Source organism: Sebastes umbrosus, chromosome 3 (genome assembly GCF_015220745.1).
Source record: "Sebastes umbrosus isolate fSebUmb1 chromosome 3, fSebUmb1.pri, whole genome shotgun sequence".
NCBI classification, from domain to species: Eukaryota; Metazoa; Chordata; class Actinopteri; order Perciformes; family Sebastidae; genus Sebastes; species Sebastes umbrosus.
Window position 1 is genome coordinate 26,741,853 of NC_051271.1, and position 23,923 is coordinate 26,765,775.

The following is a 23,923-nucleotide window of genomic DNA, read 5'->3' on the forward strand; positions in this document are numbered from 1 at the left end:
AATATATGCAGTTTTCTCACACACACACACACACACACACACATACACATAAATGACACACACACACTGTGGTTGTGGATGACTTTCTTGAAAGCAAAATTAAATGCAGCTGAGTCGGACAGCTGGAACCCATGCTGTATGACATAATCGCAGGCAGGCTAGCCAAGCTATTTAACACACACACACACACACAAACACACACACACAGACACACACACAATCCCATTACATAAACCAGTGATTTACAACACAAGAAGAAGAAGAGTAACACCCATTTCTTGCACGATAAGACACCCCCTTTCCTGTCACTTTGTAAACACACACTCATTCACTCACACACTCACGCACACACATACACACATACACACATACACACATACACACATACACACATACACACATACACACATACACACATACACACATACACACATACACACATACACACATACACACATACACACACACACACACACACACACACACACACACACACATACACACAAACATACAGGGTCTATCATCCCTCCTAAAGTGGAAACATAAGGAGAGGAACTGGAGCGGTGCTTGGGTCACTGAGGTTGATTGAGACAGCGGGACAATACTTCACCTCCTTGGTCTCAGCGTGGGAGAAATGTTACCGCTTTTGGCTACTTTAAAAATGTTATCCAACTGCATGCCCAAGGTTAGAGCACAATAACTCACACGCAACACTGAGAAATCCATCTTAATTTAACACAAAGATATATCTTAAAAAAACCTTGACCCGAGAGCAGGCATGCGGTGTTGAATTCAGATGAATGCACGTTTGCCTCGGGAGAGGAAATCAAGGCCAGCAGGACTGCAAATCATTCGGCCTGAAGCAGCAATATTTTCTTCAAGGGCCGCGGCGCACAAAGTAATTCCTGAAACAATTTGAAAACCTCAGAAAACGGCCCGAAGATGAAGACCAAACAAAGCCTGTTGCAAAGGCCCCGTTTTATTACTTCTCTGCGAAAGAACTCTGGACAAATATTTGATTTGACGATTCAGGATTCGTCAGAGGACTGTGGCCATCGCCATGGCAGCGAGTGCCATGGAAGCAGGATGTGTACACAGATAAATCCTCTCCTCTACAGACAGAGTTGAGTCTCAAAGCAAAATGTACTACATCTTCATGAAACGTCTGCAATATTGGCAACTGGAATAACACTTGAAATGAACCATTTTGTTTCTTTATCATGAGTTTTTGAGGCATTTTAAACATTAAGAAAAGTGTGACTGTAATCTGCTTTTCAGTAAGAATAAGATTCAACATGCTCATACATTCAACCAAAAGTATACAATAAAAAAAAAAATTGTTTTATACACAGTCTTCCACATTCATTTAGCCTTATGCTATCCCATTATCAGTGTTATAATCAATTACATTCTCATAGGACCTCTATTTTAAAGTAATGTGTACCAATGAGGAGGCCTCTGCCTTCAGGAGGCAGCACCATGGACGCAGGTGTCTGTTTCACTGATGTGAATCCGTCAGACTTCATCACTTCAGCGCTGACGCAACGAACCTGACAGCAAGTCAGACTTTATTTGCCAGCAGCTGGGAAATTATTCCAGCTGTGCTTGTCAGGAGGAATGTTGAGATGACAGTAAGACATGAGCAAATATACACACTTCAGAGTGTGAATTCTATGTGAACACCGACATTTTGAAGCTTTGTGCTAGCCAGTGCAAAGGTTTATTTTGTTGCACAGAAAGATTTGGCTCAGATTGAAATATTTCACCCCATCAGAAAAACAATAGCAGCATAAAACAAGATTCAACTTGGCCCTTCATATTCCTACTTCGCTCCTTAATCCAAAAGACGCTTACAGTTCTCTATCCGATGAAGTGCACAGCAGAGTGTGGCCAAATGTTGAATGTTAAAAATCAGAGGAGAGTGGAATGGGTTACAGATCTCTGTGCTACTTCTTCCGGTTTAAGAAGAAAAAAAGAAAACAAGTATGGAATGCAAATCCTCGATCACGCCAAAACACCTTAAGCAATATTAAATTGAGCAAAGTGAAGCGACTGTTGGCAACACATTCAGGGACGGCGTAAACAGATAACAGAAAGAGCAGAAAGAGCAAAGAGAAACCAAACCACAGACTTTCCCCATCTCACAGTCAGCTATCCAACCATGAAAGGAGGCCTTTCATAGGAACAACCCAGAAAACAACAGCCAGAAATAGAAAAGAGCAGCTCCCATCGGCTCCTTATCGCTGTTCAGTCGATGGTAAACAGACACCTATGAAAGGAGAAGAACGACTGAAGCACTTGACTGTATCACTCCACCTTTCCCTCCGGGGGGTGAAGAGCAAGATAGGAGTCACAAGACAAGAAGAAACTAATAACCAATAATGATAACTTCATAAAATAATCAAGACTTTTAAAAGTTACACCAAGTGGAGGACTACGTACAGGCTATATAGCACGTCTCTTATCAATGTGTGCATAAAACCCAGCCCCCGCTATAAACTACAAGCACATGAACCTACCCCCCGCCATCAACCCCACTGAGCATGCTGACACTTGAGAGGGCGGCACCTCTCCTCTGCACACAGAAAGCCATCTCGGGGCCCATTCACAGCTCCCGGCTCTATTCTTCTCCGTGGTAAAAAGCAATCTGAAAGGAGGGAAGAGGCCCTCGTGCTATTTCAGAAAGTCTTCTATTCTCTTCCCGGCTTAGAAGTTTCTCATGAAGCCTGGAACTTGCCATGCGTGAGATACCGAGAAAATCCTTAAGCTTAAAACTTTGAAAGTATATCGCAGATACTGTCAGCTCTGGGAAACATCACAACTGCACAGAGGCAACGAGAGTAGACAGCAGTGAGATAGCAGTCTTGATGGTGGAGAACACAGCATCTATTATATCAGTCACAGAGAGAGAGGCACACCATGCAACAATCAGCTAGCATTGTAAAGAAAACTGCACTACAAACCTGCTCGACAGCCAATTAGAGTTTCTGCCTCCTCTTCCTCTTCAGATGTGATCCACCTGCACTGCAGCGAGTCCTCTGCTTGTACTGCTCTCTCTCTCTCTCTCTCTCTCTAACACGCCTCTCCTATTGTAGCGGTGTAAAACTGTTGCGCCGGCTGCCCTCTTTCCTTCACGCTCCTCCTACAGTATCTCCCTTTTTTCCCCTTCAGTGCTCTTCCTTCCTCACTAAAGCAGATCCGCTACATGTGGTTCTGTGCAGAGAGAGACACTGATAGCAGACACAACTTATCTGCTGCATGAGCTGCAGAGGACTGGCCAGCATGCAGAGAAAGAGAGACAGAGAGAGAGAGGGGGGAGTGTGGAATCAGTGATGGTGGTGGGAGGGTAGAAGAGGGGAGAAGAAGGGGGAGGGTCAAACCTGATTTAAATTCACACACACACACAAACACACAGGAGTGAGATGACAGGGTCCTCCTTTCCCCTCAGGGTGCTTCAGTGACCGGTTTGCGGAAAGACCTTTAAAGATTTTAAGAACACTTTATTCCCTTCGTCTCTCTTCTTTCTTCCTCCCATTCCCCCTTATCTTCCTCCCTTCCTCCCTCCTTTCTATTGAGATCAAACTTTTAATTCAAATTCCTCATCTCCATCATTGTTGCTAAATTTTCCAAAGTCCTTGGCGAGACAAAAAGAAAAATACCGTAGTTTCTTTCAGCAAAGGTTTGACAAGAGAGCCTTCCCCTACTTTCCCTCCACTAAAGGGGTCCCTCCCTCCTCATTGTTCCTCCAAAAGACATCCAGCACTTTCCCCCGATGGCAGCTTAACAACCTCCTCATGTGAGGAATCTCACCTCCGCACAAAAGAGTTTGGAGGAGAAGGTTGCCCAAAACAAAGAAAGAAAGGAGCTGCTGGTATTTAGAAATTGGGGCATTTGCTTAAAACATCAAGACGCTGAATATTTTGTGAGCCGTGTTTTTCGTCCAAAATTGTCATACCTTTAAAAATAAACATTACTTCACTCACGTTTACATACTGACTCCAAAACTTTTGTCCATCATTAAAATTTTCAGAACTGGTTTGATTTTTTAGCATTTTTCCGCATCCTTCAAAAGCCAAAGACGAGTGTTTGACCACACAGAGCCACCGTACGTGCAGACGTCATCGTCCAAAATGGCATCTGATAAACATTCACTCCATCTCCAAGCACAAAGCACTTTACGATAAAGAAATAAAAGAATACAGAGATAATTTAAAGATAGATGTGGCAGGTGATTGCAGAACAGCTTAGAATCAAAGATGGTTGCAAAACAAAGGATGTATGAAAGACTAAACAGTCATGATCGTGCTCTAAGCAGCTAAACGGCAGCTTCTTGCTAATTTCATTCATTCATTAGCCCCGTTTGTACACACGTAATTAATTTGGTTTTGTCTTGTAGGCCTATTGCAAATTTTCAACAAATAAAATAATAAAACGCATCGGATTCAGTGTGCAAGGTTTCTGTGTTTTTTATCGGATGACGGATTTAAAAAACGCATGCGAAAAACACAAACTTGGTGTGCAAAGACCTTGAGATGAGAAGATCGATACCACTTTCATTCCCTTATGCTAAATATGAAGGGAGAACCAGCAGGCGGTTAGCTTAGCATAAAGAAGGAAACAGATAGTTTTTGTAGTCAGGCATATAACACCCCATAACAACTTGTTTTTGTACAGATTAAACAAACCAGATATAACATGTTAATTGGTAATGAGTGGTATTTTGAGGTTCTGGTTCTGATGCTTGAACACAGCCAGACTGGCTGTTTCCAGTCTTTGTGCTAAGCTAAGCTAAGCTAAGCTAAGCTAAGCTAAACTAAGCTAACCGCCTACTGGCTCTCCCTTAATATTTAGCATAACGGCATGAAAGTGCAATCAACTTCTTTGTCTCACTCTCAGTTCAACCCAGACTCACAGGAAGGCGTGTAAATACCACGACATTACAAGGACATTCCGCGTGTCATGAGTGTGCATTTTAGCCTTTTCGTGTGCCATTTGTAAGCCTCGCAAGCGTCTGCAGTTAGGTTTAGGCAAGAAAAAACACTAACTTAGGTTTAGGCAAGAAAAAAACGCCTAGTTAGGGTAAGGGGAAACGTCTTAAAATAAGTTAATAAAGTAAGTAAAACACCTACGGAAACAACGTAACACAACTACAGAAAACACATCACAAACGTCAATAAAAAACACGTGAGAGTCGTCACTAATGTAACTTACAAAACGTAACACCAGGCAACAACGTTCTCAAACACGGGTCTCCTGGTTAAAAGTCCGATGTTTGTTTGGCCCATTCATCTCCCCACCCGGCCACCAAGAAATCAAGAAGGGCGTACTTATTGCACGCTAAACGCCTCGCACATTATTGTGGCATTTATACGCCTTTGCGTGCCAACAGGCTGCTCACCAAGATGTTGAATAACCATATTTCCCAAATTGTCAAACTATTCCTTTAAAGATGAGCTCAAACACACATGTGAATGATAACATGTTAAATGCTTCTTGTTGATGGACATTGTGCGGACTATGTTTCCTTAAAAAAAAATTGACAGATTTAAGGGGACACAGATAATTAATATGTTTGTGTCACATTGTCGCGGTTAGATCAACTTATTAACTGGGTTGATAATAAAAAGAGGCCAGAGGGATGACATTAAATTAGTATGTGAAAGGCTCGCTCGTTGACTTCAAACTGACTCGGCTGTCCATGCAAAGTTCAACTGTGGAGGCACCTTCACATTTCTTCCCTCCATGTCCCCTAACAACTCTCCTGCATTAAGCAATAAGCAAGTGCACTCTCACCAGAGGGAATCAAAGCACACAGGCTTTTATGGACCTCATTTCATTAGAGGGTTCTCAACTGATTGTAAGAAGATTGATATTGAAGAAAATCATTTTCCAAGAGTCTTTAGATTTCTCAGAACTATATTCAGAAGAGTTTAAATGAGCATCGGCAGACATTTAACTTCCCTTGTGTAAAGAAATGGTCGGTGTGTGTGATTTATGGTCAGTCAGAGCAACAAACAAATCGCAAATTAAATTTGAATTGCAGCTTCCTCGAAAACGCTTCCATTTGGAGGGTAAGACCTTGGCTTTATTGCTGACTAGCACAGAAACAAGGCAGACAGTAATTACAGGAAGCAAAAATACATAGACGGCACATGAGGCAAGTGAGCCAGCTGAGCCTGAATCAATTCAGAATCAATTATTCAAGCTGAAACGGGGAGGATTATAGGGAGACACACTCCGGCCAAGTTACTGCAGCTGTCAATCTCTAAGTGGCAGGGATTCCCTGCTTATTCTGCTTGTCTGTGCGGTGAGTGTGGTTTTATGTTTGTCAAACTGCGTCCAGGACGGGAGGATCAATCCCTAGACGGGGCTGAAAGCAGTGAATCTCCCACACTGGAAACTATTTCGTTGTGGTGTGTTGAAGGAGCTGCCCTGGAATAAACGGCATCCTCAGTGTTGGCTCACGTTTGCAGAAAAATCGCAAAACCTGCACAGCCTTATGACCTTAGAAGGCCTTACTGATGGCAAGATGCTCCATATAAAAACACCTCACACATGCATTTATTAAACAGCATATTAAAGCCACGAGAAGCAGCACCACATCCACTCTCACCGTGTCCCTCCATCTCTCTCAGACGGTGCATACCTGTCCCAGAATAAACCTCACCCTCTGGCCTCCTGCTGGATGCCTGCATGGTCTAACATTAGCACATATTTGAGTGAAATGTGCAGGGGCCCGGCAGTCTCCACGGGTTAAAAAGGGATGCACGTCTAGATTATTTATGAGCGGCATTGCTTGTCGTAACTTTCTACAATACCTCCTTTAAGGAGACGAAGAAGGAAGATGGAGTGGAGCCGTGCACTTTGCAAATGGCATAGAGGGTGTATGCACACTGTATGTTAATAAGCACTCATAGGTAACTAATTATATAGCTCAAGTAGAGTAGGATGAGCTCTAAACTCAGTATGAAGTTGTAGATCTATGCTGGTTGGTAATTCTACTATGTACATATGCGCTTCTTGTCTGTCAGTATCCTTCCATTATAACATTGGTCAACACAGCAATGCAGACTCAACAACTGGACAGCGAAGTGTGTTCACATGTATGTGTGATCCTGCTTCTGTATCTCGCTGTCACAACCTGCTGCTGAATGTCACAAAAGCAGCAAATTGGACTTTAGAAACTGAAACCTCTGGCTGAAAAACCACGTCCACACTCAGGCGGATGAATACGCCAACCTTGGGACAGACTAGTTGCATCAGGTTAAACCTCTGAGCATGGAAACGTATCAACAGATCAACAACAACAGCTGTATTGTATGACTAGCTGTATTAGCCTTCAAAATAAGTGATCCCAGAGCAGCCGACCATGTCTGAGGAGGCAAACATAATTTTCTCCATTGACAGCATTATTAGATGTATTCCACAGTTCTGCATTTTGCAGTGTTCATGTTGACATTGTATCAATTCTAATTTGCCGTTTGGTCCATCTCGAGCCACCATGCTTTCTTCGAGGTTCTTTCCATTGTAAAGGCCTTTACACATCTGGGCACATTAATTCAATTGATTTTTTTGAACAGTTTACTTTTGACACTTTCCCACAGAACACGAATATTACACGACGAAAAAAGCGACGGGGTTTCTTTTCAGAAAGAGGTTGATTTTTCAGAGCTTTCTCACCGCGAATAAAAGGTATCAACCAATCACGCCCGTGCGGAACGGACATATTCAATATGTACACTTTAGAGAGGCAAAGTTCCGCCCCTTGCGGTGGACCACCACGGGATCTTATTTCAGAAAAAATATGAACGGTAGTCAACATTGAGAGACAAATATTTTTTTGATCCCGTTTGAATTGCTCCACGAATCACACACATGATGTTTGTCAATTTAAAAGATAATTTTGAAAGTCAAGATAGTCGCAGTTTGTTGTAAAACTGTTGAAGTATAAGACAATAATGATGACAATGAAAATACATAATTAGAAAGACTACACACCCAGCAGTCGCGTAAGTCTCTCTCGCTGAAGCTAAAATGTCTGTGTGTTTCATACTGGGATGAACTCACATGAGCAACGGGTCCTGCTCGTTCTTTCTCTTCCTGGCTGATAAAAAGACCAGGAGTCGCTGGATAAAACACATCAGGTAAGATAACGTTTCATTTGTGCGTGGAACATAGTTAAGTTAGCTAGCTAGCTAGTGTTGTTGACATATATATTTGTCTCTCGCCATTGACTCCCGTACATATTTTTTCCAAAATAACGTCCCACGGGGTCCACCGGAAGGCGAGGGACTTCGCCTCTCGATTCGTGTCATTTATTCGTCACACCCCCGGTAGGGATGGGCAACCTAATACCTCGATATCGATATTGCGACGATATTATAGGGTTGACTACTGGTGCTTTCACAAAATAATTACAATATGAGATTTTTAATAATCATCAGTACTGTGGATATAATGACTAAGTGGGTAAAGAACAAAATAATAGAACAGCTAGAACAGTACGGTAAGTTCAGAAAATTACATCACTTGACTGTAATGCAGCCTTTAAAACCAGGAAAAGACACATATTAATATTGCAATAGTATTACGATATCCAAAATCTTAGATGATATCTAGTCTCATATCACGATAGCAATATAGTATTTATATATTACCCAGCCCTAACCCCCGGTGTGTAAAGGCCTTTATACGTGACAAACACATACTATAGCTATTCTTGATCAAAAACAATTAAGTACACAGCCAGCAGCGGCAGAGAAAGCCATACCCACAGAACTGCAACATCAACGAGAATAAGATAATAGTTGACTTTTTATTTGCCAGAATGTTTTCTTCTGAAAAGAGAACAAAATGTGCCTAAAAATCTCATCAAGCGGCTAAAAAAACATAAAACAATTTCTCTGCCCAGAATCCAACTCTGTGAATGCAGAGTGAATAAACCCTTTCTACTCCCTGCAAACACGAGAGGATATCGAAGCAACGCAACTGCTGACGCAAGCTCAATTCCCCTGAAGACCCAGAGGAAGTGCTGGGATTCACCTGCAGTGGCCTATTAGCCTGCGTCCAGCATTGGAAATAAAGTATGCATGTGGAGTGAAGTGAAGTTAATGCAGGAGGGCTGGTAACACAGTGTTGTCAAAATGTACAGATAATACAGAAATGCCACAGTGGAGAGTATCGTGTGTGTCTCGCTTAGTAATAAAGTCCTTATATAGCGACAAAACAGCATGGGCAGAATATAGTGGAACTGTATTATTTATCAAACTCCTTCAGGAGTCTATAAGGTTTCTTATATCATAGTGCTAGACGTTGACAAAAAAATGACATTTCATAAATAATTCATGGGTATATGTCATACTTTATAATAACTAAATCTGACCAAATGGCCCCAAGCATGCGGCTTTATTAATCATCTAGATTTACTTTTCCTTGTTTATTCAAGACTCGAGTCCTGAGGCGACCTCCCCTCACAGCGTGGGGTGTGGAGACTCTTGCCCTATTTGCAGTGGGGAGTGGGGGTTCTCTTTAATTCCCCATGTTGACTGTAACACCATGTGACAGAGGTAAACATGGTGTTTCAGCTAATGAGTCCATGTCTGACACAAGGTCAGGAGGTGGTCATTATGGGGAAAATGTGACAGGGACTTAAACTTCCCCTTGTGATAGTTAGAACACGTTTGCATGCAACTCGTCTTCATCTTAAATCTAATAATCCAAGTCTTAAAATAGTGATGAAGGCATGTTGTCTAAAACTGACCTTACATCGGTTGAATGCCTATTGCTACTTTGCAAAGAAAGAAACACTCATGCTGGTAGCTTATATAATGATGTCAGATTTAGCAAAAACATAAAAATCATAAACCTACAACAGGCCGTAAAAATGTGAAAATTCAACGTAATCTCCCGGCGCGGTCCAGAGGGAGCGGTTAAGACTCATATCCGAGAGCGGCGCGGAGGGGGGGGGGTGTTGGTCTGTGAGAGCCCCTCGTCGACAGGAGGCCCGGGCTGTAAGTCTGCCTGACTCCAGTGGAGACGGCGAGGGAAAGACCCAGACAAACACAGCTCGCTGCCAAGCATCGTTACTTACAACACCCACTCCACTCCACAGCACATTTCCACTGCCAGTTGCCAGATTCAGTAATGATGATATTAGATATAAAAAAACAACAAAAAATCTCTCCTGCAGAGCAAATGAAATTAATTTGGGATGAGCTATTGGAAAGAAAAGGGTTTGGATATATTCAGCTTGTTTTTATGCATTAGGACAGAATGACTGAATAGTGTAAATATGTTTGAATCATTGTGAATAATGATGTGGAATGGGGGCTGTCGGTACCCTTTAAATATTCTTATTTTTAAATGTGCAGCTTTGATGGTGCCTTTTTATGACAGCTATAATGACGCTATTTATGAAATTCTCTATAATAATATATCTGGACCCTCTAAGCCAGTAGCTCCAACCTGGGGTCCGGGCCCCCCTTAGGGGGCATCAAAGATCACACGGGGTGCGCCAGGATTGGTCTGCTGAGTTTGTCAAAATTAGATTTGCTCATGTATAACTAAAATCATAATAACACACTTACTGGATAATTTATGCAAAAGTCTGTATATAAAACTATTTAAAAAGATATATTTTTGCTACTTAGTAGTAAAATCGAACGAGATATTCTGCTTCAATCCATATTTGTTGGTGTTTAGCCTTTCAAAAACAATACTTTCACAGGCCCGCAGCTATTAACAGGGCGGTCTATCAGCAATCTAACACCATAAATTACATTTATTCAACCAGCAACCAACAATAGCAAAACATCTATTCAGACTCTAACACTATTTTTATTCAAATTAATTGAATTGTTACAAAAATCGAGATCATATTATGTATTCTGCATTCGCCTGGCAAATCCGTCAAGACGTCATCACTTTATTTATTTTGACGACACTGACGAGTTATAAAGTAGATTTAATAAAGAAAGACTAACTTATTTAATGCACTGAATCATTCAAATTGAGGGTTTTTTCAAGGGTTTATAATAGTTTTTAGAGTGATATGTCGGGGGCAGAGCTGGGCCACAGTGAAGATCGCAAATCATTTGTAGTGGTTGTTATTACTGCTCCAGGTGGGTGAGAACTTGGGCCAATCCGGAAAAAGATGTGTCATCCTTCCAACTTTCTTTTACCACAAATATAATGCCTGCAAAATACTTAACTTCAAGACGAAACCAGTGCAGAGGGAGGAAGAAGAAGTCAATGCAGCACTGGAATGAGTTGCATGATTTTATGTAGGAGATCCTAAGGCAGTGCTTGGCCCATTACAAGTTAAAGTGTTACCAAAAATCTAGTTAGGTCAAGTGAAGTAGCAACACGTCGTACCCTAAATACAAATGAATTTATATAACCTAGTGCTTCTGCCCACAACGGCCTTGAACGACACTCATCTAACATGATAAAGAAAGACATGCCAACAAACAGCTAAATTAATTGGGGACTATAAAGCTCAACACACAAAAAAAAAAAGTATTTTAGGGTGGATTTTTCCTTTAAGACTGACCTGAACACTGTCAGGTCATGTCAGACTTCAGCCGCAGAGTGCTGAGCTGTAACATTCCCGTCTCCTCGTCCTCCCTTTTCCTGCAAGTCCATTTATCGCCTCTAGTGTCATGAGGAGGCTATAATGAATCAGCCTATTGAGCCGGGCAGAACTGCGCACAGGCTTTGACACTGCCAAAGTGCATGTGTGCATGTGTGCGTGTGAGCGTGTGAGCGTGTGAGTGTGTGAGTGTGTGTGTGTGTGTGTGTGTTGCGGTCCTTTCCCAGCCTCCCAGAACACAAAGCTGTCGTTTGTGGCCCCTCAGCACTACAAAAGCCCCGCCGGGCCACCAGAGCTGAAAGTGAATGTGTGTGTGAGTAAGTGTGTCTTCCACTGTCTATGAGCAAAAGAATCTGCTTTTTTTTTTTTTTTTACATGTGTGCATGCGTATGTGTGTGTGGTCAAGCTGTGGCCACAAACACCCCATCTGCATTTCACTGGGATGCACCTAAAGATTACAAGACCCATCATGTGGCCCAGAAGCAGTCAAACACAAACTCAAACCACCAAACCGATGCACACAGACAGACGCCCATAAAGCTAAAGATATAGGGCAGCTGCAGAAAGACCAGAACGCCTTCTGAGATCTTGAAACAACTATAAACTGAGGCCAACAAACCATATCAAATATGACTGTAAAACACAAACCAAATAGTACATATGAAAGAAAAAACAAACACTCAAACCAAAGTCCTCCTCTGGCTGCTGTCAGGACGGATGAGTCACAGAGGAGACAGCTGTTATTTATCAGGGAAACACCCATTCTGATTATAATTAAAACAGTTTGTCACTATAAATCAGTGGGTGTCAGTCTGTTGAAAGCCCCTTTTTGATTAATATCAATGCACGTGGTCACCGCAAGTCTGTGTCTGTGTCTAACCATCATCTTTCTTACAACGACTGAACTAAACTATACAAACCAAACTGTAAAAATGGTTACAACTCATTTAAGTTTAAATACTTAAATAAACTTGACACAATGGACAAGATTAACAAGAATTAACTTGTAATAAACTGAAGCCCTGTTATGTCCGAGGGCTGGGTTGAACATCATTATACCATTATCCATGTCAAATGTGTCCAGCCTTTTATGATTTACACCAAAGACTCTCCCTGAAAGTCAGAGAACTGCACGCCTTTTATTGTTTCCACCCTCTATAAAGCACATCGCTTTGGCTGGATGCCTGACAGTCTTTTTATGTTTCTGTATCACGGCCTGTACCTTCCAAAAGCTTCCCATCTCTGCAGTAAAAAAATGGATAATTCAAAACCTCCTTTGTCCTACAGACACGGGATGTATCTGTGGGAGAGAAGAAGAGACTGTGAATGTATACACACATTATGTGTGCACAGATCCTCAACTGCACTCATCCTTAAAGCTGGGCCTACACTGTACGATTTAAGAAATTATGTTTTGTAATTCCTACTCCTACTGTACCAGTAATAAAGTATTATTTGCGATCGGAAGGAGATAATCGATCCTCGGTCCCCCCTGTACACGGCACAGCAAACAACGCCCGACGAAGTTGAAATTCGGTCCGGCTCTAAAATGAGACTCAAAATCCAGGGCCAAAAACAAGCTAAAATCGTACAGTGTATGCCCAGCTTAAGGGATGGAGCTCTGGATGAGTTTCTCTTTAGATGCACCAGGAAGCAGCATTTTTGCACTTTAAATTATAGTTTAAAACCACACGGTAAAAAACAAAATTGCACTGTATAGTGAATTTCAAAATGTATGAGGGATCTAAATGGCAGGTACATGCAGGTAGAAATCCAGAAAACCTTAAGGAAGGCTAAATTAAATATCACGTATGTCCAGGGTCCTCTCTGTCTTGAACAAAATAGGGTTCAAATAAACCGGTCCATCGGTTTTGTCCGTGTGTCTGCATGTAATTGTCATGTACTAAAAATACAAATCAAATTGCTGAAAAAGTATTGCTATGTTATGTATTGGCATGTTCTCTGTTATCAGCTTGTATTGGCTTCAAAATCATATTAGCCCATATTACTGCCTGTATTTGACCAGTTGTGGAATTTGTCTTTCTGTGTTTTCTTTCTCAGTATGTTACATGACTGTAAAAAGGTATGTCTGTAATACTTCAGCTGTTTTGCATTTATAGTAAGACTAAAATTCAGAAAAAGAAAAATTCAGATGTATATCAGTATCGGTCGATGTGTGGAAACATACAGTATCATCTTCACACAAACCACATTGGTGCACTCCTCCCTAACTGAAATGAATGTGATTTCAACCGGCCAAGGAATTTCCATCATCACTGATCCCTGATGAATTTATCAAATTCCGCTGCATATGTGTGTTTACTTTATGCAGGCAGGCATGTGGGAGGCTGGCCGTTTGTGGTTTGGACCACCGGCAGATAAGAGCAGCTGTTATGCCATCCAAATCACTGCTGCAAAGGAGACAGCAGGCAGTCAGCATCAGCGCCAAGTCAAACCAACCTCTCAGGTTACACAGAGCTGTTTAACTTCACCAAGTGTTCAACGTGAGAACGTTATCTGTGGGGAGGTTTGAAAAGCTGCTTCCATCACTCCCGATCATTGCTTCCAAACTGCCAGGGCCAATGACAAAAAGCAATTTACTATGAGAGCAGTAGGATCCCAACAAGCCACTGAACTCATATTTCATCTGTATAAATGACATCACAACCAGGTGCATGACATCAACGGGCCGAGGCAGCCAGGACCGGGCTGCACGCTGAAGCATTTAACAAAGTCACAAGATGAGGAGAGTTTAAATGAGGGGGAAGGGAGACGCTGACGTCTCTTTACTGCCCCTTTTTAGTGGAGTGTCTTACTGAAGGAACAAGAAGAGACGGAGAGGACAATATACTGGAAGTAAAAGGCTAGAAAAAAACGAGAGAAGAGACAGAGGAAAGAGAAAAGAAAAAGACAAACCTACAGAGAAAGAAAAATGACCAGTGGAAAGTTTTGGCCTTATCTTTCCTACTCCAGTAAACGGTTTAGCAGTCATGCAGTTTTATATCTCTATTTTCTTCCTGTAATTTTTGCTTTGTCCTCAAGTTGTCTTTTTAGCCTTCCTTGTAGTGCAGACACCCTCCAAACCCTCAATAATGCCTAGTCTTTTCTTTTTTCCTCTCTACCCCTCGTTGTATCTTTGTTACCTGGTTACATGGACACCTTGACTACATCATGTGATGCCAAGTGTTTCACTCTTTCGCTGTCAACCTCCATCATGGACATTAGTCCCACAAGACTGGCTGACAAGAATGGTTAGCTAGAGAGAAGAAGTATCTGCAGCACCCCAACACTATATATTATGGCTAAGTTGATATAACTAACTTTAGACTGGAGTGGTGGGGTGTTTGGGTTTGGTTTCCTAAAGTAGCTACCATGAAGGTTTTACCTGTTTTGGGTGAAACTTATAATTCCCTACGACTAAATAAAGAAACGGTCAAACTTAGCACAATGTTTTGGTTTTATGGGTCACAACTTCACCTCTTTCATTGCGGTCATTCTCAGTGAAACACCTCCGACAAACCCACAGTAGGCTACCTGCCAAACACCCATCAGCAGCCACACAAAGTTAGCAACTAGCTGGTGAACATAATGGAGCATTAAGCAGCTAAAGAGCCAGATATTTCCATCAGGAGTTGGTAGAGACCAAAAAACACTGGACTTACATTCATCAGCTGGACACAAACTTGACTCCAAGTGAATGATAATGCTGATCTGTGTCTGCTCACTGTGTGAATAAGCAATCGATTGCTAAGACGTTCCCCGCATCGTCTTTATAAGGTGATTATGTCAATGTTGGGTTTACAGCTTGTTATTCTGCCCACAAGTGGCCAAAAAAATGAATGAAAACATGCAGAACGATTGACTTGCCTCTCATCCCACCACCACTGAGTTTCACTATTACCAGACAATATCAACATGTCAAAAGGCCAACGTGCTTAATTCAGTTCAATAATGGTGTGTTAATTCTGAACTCTTATATCAGTGCAGGATAAACCAAATCACAGAAGTCACTATGAAACTCATTAAGGGATTACATCAACAGCTGTTAATCCACTTTCTATTGTGGTGTAATTTCTAAATGGAGCATTAGGCGCTCAGCCAGATGGATTAGCTGTCGTTTGCACTGTAAATGGCAAACATGTCCGAATCACAGAATTGTCAGCTCCAACGGGAATCCTGTGGCAGATTCCTTGTTGATAATTACACTGAATCACAACAACACTAGACTTAGTTATACAATACTGAGTCAGCAATACTGTAATATAAGAAAAACGACAGGAGAATATATAAGGTTTGGATTAGAATAGGTAGCACATGTTAAGTACATGACTGTCAGGCTGGCCTCATACACTGTCCGTAGCTATACCTACGGAAAGTAATGCACTGTAATTCGTGTATATTCCACAAAATCAATGTGTGTGTAATCCACGTAATATGAACAACTTTCACCCAGGAGACCGGCGTTCATGCCCCGTGTGAAACCAGAAGTCAAAGTTGATTTATTTGTCACACAATTTACGTACTTAAATAACACCACTTCCAGAGTTATTTTAACCACCATCTTTTCCTAGACCTAACAAAGTAGTGTTGTTGCCTAAACCTAAGGAAGTTGTTTCCTGTGAAGACAGAAGTTTATTTTTAAAAGACTGTATGCATGTAACAAGCGGAAATTGACACGTTGCAGGACAGTCGTAGGAAAATTGACAAAAAATGAGGAACAACTTTTTCGTATGTTATCATACAAACCGTTATATGAGACTGTATATAACCCCCTCACGGTAGCGCCAGCTGTGAGCTGTGATCTGTTTTTAAAGTCACGCACCTTGGCGGAGGTATGCGCTCTCGGAGTGCCATTTTAGTTAAGCTTGTGTTTAACTGAACATTTACCATAAGTTTGAAAAAGACATTTTATTTTCAGCCTCTACTAGACTCTTGGTGCTAACTACCTCTGTGTTCTGATAAAATGTACACATGCATGTGATTCAGAAAGACATGCAAATTAGCCCATTCCCAATCTCGCTGTGAGCTATGCCATTCAACTTCCTGATCTAAATGTAAATCACAGTATTATCAGCTAGCAGGTGCCGCAGCAGTAATCAGAGATACTAATACAGAGTCTTGAAAACAACCAAAGCTCTCAGCATCAGCTAAACCTGTTGAGGGTTCAGGGATAAAGTACCCAGATATGAGGACAACTGTCGCCTAGCCCAGTCAGTCTGTGACGGTACTCCGAGAGGGCACATTATGAGACACGTCAGCAAGCAGTGCTGCATTGGTTCCCACCCCCCCCTGACCTCGCAAGCCCTGGACCTGAGAGATCTGCCAAACTGGGACTGACAGGACGAGAGAGACGCTCTAAAAGTATCTGACAGAGAAAAGGGAGAGTGGAAGGGTGAGATAAGACTGACAGCCAGACTGAGAGGCAAAACAGGTAAAGAGACAGACAGAAAGACGGGGGGGGTGGTTTACATTTACATATTTGTGAAATGGTCTGTATACATCCTTTGACAGTTGGAAGTAAACATACTAACACTACAGAGACAAACAGAGAATAAACAAAAAACAGGACGACGAGTCCCTTTCTTTAGGTGGCTAAAATATGTTTTGCTGCTGCCCCCGTCCACAGCAGTACATTGCTTTGCTCCCCTGTTGGTACTCCTGTCCAAACTGGGGGCGTGCCGACTGCCGTCTACTTGGTAATACACTGACTAGGGATAAGTACATCATACAACCCAGAGGCCCAGGAAGAGAGCCGGGCTTTGAAGCAAAACATTTTTAGTGGCCAAAGGGTGGAACTACAACTTCTGGCTCCGTCACGTGATGCCATTGGGCCCAAAAATACTTTTTCATAAAGACTTACATTGGGAAAGAAATGTCTATCTCAGCGGCGCCTGCTCTATGGGCCCAATGGATGCGGAAGATCGCCGGATGATCCGGGTACTTTATCACTCGGCAGTCGAGCCATTTTGGCTTCATGCACCACTGAGCAACTCTCATAGGAATGAATGTGAGCCTGCCTCCAACACTGTATCACTTCGCTTTATACATCCATGATATAACCCCCACTTCAAAACACCCAAACTATCCATTTAAATACAAAACAGACTGAAGCAAGCAGATACTGCTGCAGCTCATGAGATTATCTCAGTGAAGTGTGAGAAGTGAATTTGTCTAAATAGGGAAAGGCAACATGTCTCAAAAAGTAGAAATGAAGCATGGCAGCTGTGGCCTGTGCACATTCAGTTTTCAAATCCTGAAAGGTTGAAATAAACAGGTGTTCTACTATAGAGCTGGTTTGGTTGACTAAAAGCAAAGTTGAATAGGTTAAGCTTCTAAGATGTGGGAATGAAAGACTGACAAATAAAAGTGTTAAACAGAAGAAATGTGAAAATTAGAAGCTTTACTTCAGCCACCAAGAGTGTAATGAAGAGTACTTAAACAGACCAACCTTGCAGTACTGCACCTTTGTTTGCTACCAGGAAGTGTTGCAGTGTAGTGGCACTTGACATGCCTTGCCTTCAATAGGCAACTGATCTGTAGCAGTATTATAAGCTAGAACGAGCACAGACTGCCTAAAAAGCTGCACAAATGTCATAAATAAAATGCCAGTTCCATCAAATTCGCCGAAACAAAGTCACATTCATACTGCACTTGGTAAATAAAGCGGTTCTCAATCACATTTTCGCTCTTTCCATGAGCTACTGACAAAATAAATGAGAGCCAAAATGTTTTGACAATCTCAGGAAAAATACTTGAACCATGAACCATTATTTGACAAGACTCAACGGGCAAGCCAAGATATGAAAGGGATTAATGATTGTTAAAGTCGTCATGCGACAAACAAGATCCTGGTTGGTTTTCCTGACCACAAGTGGGAACACGAGGGAGGGAGAAGTACATTTATATATATATAAAGAGAGAGAGAGAGAGAGAGAGAGAGAGAGAGAGAGAGAGACCTGTCACTGTTTCCTTTACAGGATAACTTCCAACACAGTAAAATGTCTGGCCAGAAGCAGTTTGTAAGCTTACCACTGACCAAAGCCGTGTCATTTATCCAAGGCTCTCCAAAAAGAGCTCACTATAATTCTCCATTTACCTTCTGTGTCCTTGGGAAAAACCAAAGACGAGGAGGGCGGAGGCGTTTGGACGTCAGACCAAAACTTCAGTCAACACTACATTTAAGCCTTTTTTTTCCTTTTATTTCCCATCAACTGTGAGTGTTACGGCGCAAGATAATACTGAAAACAGTGCTGTGCTGTTAATGCAATGGACAGGTGTTTTAAAAGCTCGAGCAGGAGCTGAAACGGTGTGTGTTGATGTAGAAATTCTTACCTCTCCGGAGACTTCTCGAGTTAACGACGTCTCGCCAACTAGGACAAAAACAGACACAAACACATTATTAACTTTCTGCATCCAAGTCTTCTGGGGGCCGTTACAGATATCCACTCAAACTCTACGCCACATTGTGTGTCTGAGGTGAAGAAGTCTGTCACAATTAGAGGCACATACATTTGCTTTAAATATTATTTACTCGTTGTGTGTTTTTTTGAAGTCTGTAATGTCGGGAGACAAAAACACACATTAGCCAGGAATGAGTGAAATACAAACCTGGAAATTAAAAGGCAGACAGCTCCCACAATTAAGCCTTAAACCTTTTCATTATGTTTGAACTCTATATGCTCTGCAGCTTAGCTGCTTCAGCATATTTGACATTCTCAAAAAAATGTAAATAAAAAGAAGACTTTTAATGTTAGTTATGGTCTGCTAACATTGACAGACACGGTTACATCCCCATCATAAAACAGCCACTTGTTTTGAGATACCTTGTAACTAACCAAGTTCTTTACAAAGGAAACGTTAACTCCTCACTTATGAATCATTTCCAGGAGGAAAAACTCCTCAGAGATGAATGAACATGTGGTCCAAGTCTCCCTACGGTCTCTATACGCTACAGGAAGCTCTACCACCTCTGGATGTGGCTCAATCACCACCCATGTACATGTGCTTGTCATGGTGAATTTTCACAAGTGTACAGGCCTCGATGTATTCATTTCTTAGGAACGTTTTTTGAGTTTCTGTATTATTTTGTGTTTCTGCTGTTAAGAAAGCCGTTTACAAACGGCCCCAATAACAGAATCCAATGCAAAGCTCTGAACATTCTATCAGATACAAACTGCACAAAGTCACGTTTATTCTGATAAGAAATGTTGTTACTCATGTAATATATCATTTTAAAGCTCTTTTATGCTCTTTATGCTGGAACTATCCATGTGCACATTAGATTAATATGAAGTTAGTTATAAGGGCATTTGCAGTGGCATTCAGAATATGCCCCATTGCAGCATTAGAGGTCAAAGGTCAAATTCTCTTGACCTCAGTGTCATGACAATGTAACAGATGGATAGATTATAGTTTAAGCTTTACAATGACATATGACTCCATGATACTATGTGTTGGTTACCCTCTTTTATACTGGATCTATGTGTAAAATGAAAAAAAAAAAAAAATGGAAACATTTTATTTATGGAGGGATGAAAAAAGGAATGATAGCACATAGAAAGCTTCCATTTCTGCAATGGTTTGTGCTTCCGTACTGTACTGGTGGCTACGCCGGGCGGCAGGCGGCGTCAGGGACTCGGCCTTTTGTGCCCTTGATAGCCATCTATGTCATCTGCACAAACACCAACTGTGTCAACACCAGGGAGCGCGGCTCGCCGTAGGAGAACACGAAAGCTATTGATAGCATGTGAGATGTGTTATTGCTGAGGGCGCTGCGACTGCATTCCATTATGATGATAATAATTGGCTACTGGGAATATAGGGTTGTTCAAAAATAACACATCAAAAAATATTCCAAAAGGGACTGTATGAATCCGTAGGACTCACATTAGGTTGTATTAAGCAGAACAAGATTATTTTGTTTTGGCATTCTCCCCTTTACTTGCAGAGCACGAGGGATGCACCGATCCGACTTTTTCAGCCCCAATACCGATACCTGAGCTTTGGGCATCGGCCGATACCGAGTACCGATCTGATATCAGTGATTAATTGATAAGCTGTATGCCTCACTGTGTGGAAGTGACTGGGATCATTCTTTTATGTGTACGGTAACGTTGATTTATTTCTCACGTAACTTCCGTACTGAAGTTACGCCACCGGAGTTATTTTAACCCAAAATACATACTTTTCCTAAACCTAACGAAGTAGTTTTGATGCCTAAACCTAACCAAGTTGTTTCCTGTGAAGACGGAAGCTTATTTTAAAAAGATTATGCATGCATCGAACGGAAATTGATGTGTGGCTGGTATTCATAGAAAACGCACTACTTCTCATAAGATATCATACACTCCTAGAACAGTCACAATTATGTAACTTCAGGCACAATGACTGGAAGTGTTGGTTGCTTCTGGGAGTTGTGTGAGATATTGGAGAGCACCTGAAATGTGTAAAGCCCCAGATGGCTCCAGCAGTTGTGGAAACACTCTTTCTGTCCAGGTTGGCTGAATGAACAGGAATTGAAACCACCTGCTGAATCTGGTGTGTGATGTTTTTCATGTTAGTGGAGGCGGAGAAATGAATTTTCCTTCAGGTGTGGAATGACAATGAGACGTGTGAGAAGAATTAAGAAAGCTGACAGCAAGTCTGCATTCTTTCATCGCTCAAATCGATCTAACCATATAAAAAAAGCATTAAGAAGCCAGCACATCACTCAGCTTATTGGTGCCTGGATTTCAGTGTCAGCTACTACAGATACAACCCAGATCTCAGCTGGGTTATCTATGCAGCCTATTTAGACCTAGTTTCTTGTAAGCATATATATCAAGACTGTGCCTGGATCATGTTGAGATGGACTGCAGTTCCAACCTGGCATCAGCATCAGAATCTGAATTTCAGGGCTTCCTAACAGCAGTCCACAAACCAATGGATGACGTTACCGTGACTACGTCCACTTCTTATATACAGTCCATTGTCTAAATCTACATTGGGTCATGGGATTATAAATTAAATATAAATTAAAATATAATGGGAAACAAACAATCTTTCCACTCCCACCACTCTTAGGTTTTGCGTACACTGTGAGAACAACGTAGAGTAGAATTGCAGCAGAACATTTTGTTCCTGAGACCCTATAAAGGTTGTGTCATGGTACTTTCTTGCAAGTCCGTTTCTGTTTTTCTGACCAACTTCCTCAGTTTTGTTCCTTTTTCGTCCCACTCTTGGTCAGAAGAAGACAGTAGAAACAGATCCAACAATACTAGTGCTACAACAAGGACATGATCCCTCACCAGCTTCCCACCACCACCAATAGTTTTTGATCAGGCCAAGCCAGGGATTAATCTTGGGTCTTGGCAGCAGTGGGCCAGAGCTTTTTCCCCTACTCCATCTGAACGCCCCATCAGTGGTGCTACCTGAACTAACTTAATAACATCGTCTTTGGTTTCAGCTAAATTGCTACAAATTTGTACCAGAATTTACTTGGTACCTTTATGGTGAATCGAAAGGTAAACAAAGGGTACAGATACTGTACAAGAAATACACCTGTCAAAAAGATACTTTAAAGATGTACCCTGCTGTACCTCTATTTATATGCAAACTGATTGAAGAGCCAGATTGGTGTGTGGCGTATCGATAGTCAGCTGTTTGAAGTCTCCCATCATCTGTATATCCTGGGGTTGAAGTAGCATGGTTACTCTCACCCCTAAAGATCTTTGTTTCACACTAATCATTGAACCATCGAGAACACACGACCAGGCTCCAGCCACACTGTCAGCAGCAATAATAACCCGTACCGGAGCAATTGGAACGACCAGAATGAATTCCGCTTCACGTCATTAACTAAGCCGGGCACTGCACTTGACATACTAATTATTTTTTCTTTTGGCGGGATGTGGAGCGACAAGGAAAACCAGCACAGTTACATAACAACCTTTTCTGCTGACCGCTGTGGTGGCCACAGTGATTTTGGTGGATGTGACTGTCCAGCCACACAGCATGGCCCCCTTCGGCCTCATTATATAAAATCCAGACAAAGCGTTATTTTTAAATAGTTATTGCTTTAGCCATATTGGGGGAGGTGAGGTCACTTCTAATAGACAGAAAGCACCTCCAGGCCTGCAATAAGTGGCTCGAGGTGAGACCTAAGCTTTAAAAGACACCACTTCATTAAAAGAAAAGAAGCCCAGGGATGAGAGGAGAGTCAACTTTGCTTTCTGTCTTGTTAGTTTTGCCACAGTTACACAACAATCCCAACATCTCATTAATCTGATTCAGTCAGACGGGTTTAGGGAGACGCCGTGAGAGCTGCATTGTCCAGTCAGCTTTGTCACTCTCTGATGGTTAATTCAGAGGTATGAGGGGGATGACAGGTGACACTTTCACTGCTATTGAGTTGATTTATGTAACTTGTGATTTTGAAATTTAACAAGGATAAGTGAGTGAGGAGACAGACATTGAGGCTGAGCTGAGATCAGAGTAGAGGTCAAATTCTGAACACACTGGTGAAACCATTTTAGTTGAGCCTAAAGCAAAAGCAGGCGCGTGTTAGAATTTCTTTATCGTCCCATCAGTGGCAGAGCAGATGGCAGATAAGACAGCCTGTCGGGACTGTGTTCGTTCAGAGGGAACATCAGCAGATGATATTTTGTAAAATGTTGTTTGGGTGTGAAAATCAACCCATTTATCAGTAATCACACATGGACGTCATGACGGCATCCTGCTACGATGGGTTGATAAATGCACACAGGTGATGGAAAGCAACATTTTCCCTACGGCTTCAATTTGGTGCAATGCCGCCGCACCAGCTAGTAGGACGTGAGTCAAATCATTCTCCAGGTAATCAGTTCAAATTGGGAGCAGATACTACATTTAGTTTGCTTAGCATTCACTCGAAATGATCTCTTCCAGAGTTCAGACTTGGTTCCTGATTTTGCCCTTTTTATTATATTCAAAAGTGGTTATGAATTGGATGTAACCTTGCTGCCTGGCTGAAGAGCAGATGGCAACAGAGCAGAATTTCCACCTGGTAGCAGCAGTTTTTCAGATGGTGTGATTCTGTCTGTGCTGCTGTCCTCTCTAAAAGCCCCCTAATCTGACTACTGTTGACTCTGCTTTATAGGGACGTGTGTGTGTGTGTGTCTGTGTGTGTGTTTCCACCTTTATACTACTACTGTCCATAAACGTCTAACACTAAAATAGTCACACTTGTTACACTTCCAACAAATAATTGCCAAAAATAAATAAAAAGGCAAAAAGCTTAATAATGAACAATCAAATCAGGATATATTAAAAATGTAATTTAAGATGCTACAATTAAGTTGTTCTGATACCAATACC

At 41.8% G+C, this 23,923-nt stretch overlaps 1 protein-coding gene across 7 annotated transcripts in view; it reads right to left on the reverse strand.

Annotated features, from left to right (window-relative positions):
- add3a (adducin 3 (gamma) a) overlaps positions 1–23,923 on the reverse strand; it is a 132,819-nt gene that overhangs the window by 89,611 nt on the left and 19,285 nt on the right. For 3 of the 7 annotated variants that reach the window (XM_037765301.1, XM_037765302.1, XM_037765303.1), the window contains exon 1: positions 2,964–3,297. The gene's annotated coding sequence lies outside the window, so the exon portion shown is untranslated. Of the gene's footprint in view, positions 1–2,963; positions 3,299–18,922; positions 18,961–23,923 lie in introns of those variants that run through there. The other 4 variants (XM_037765298.1, XM_037765304.1, XM_037765297.1 and 1 more) reach the window with 2 other exon arrangements.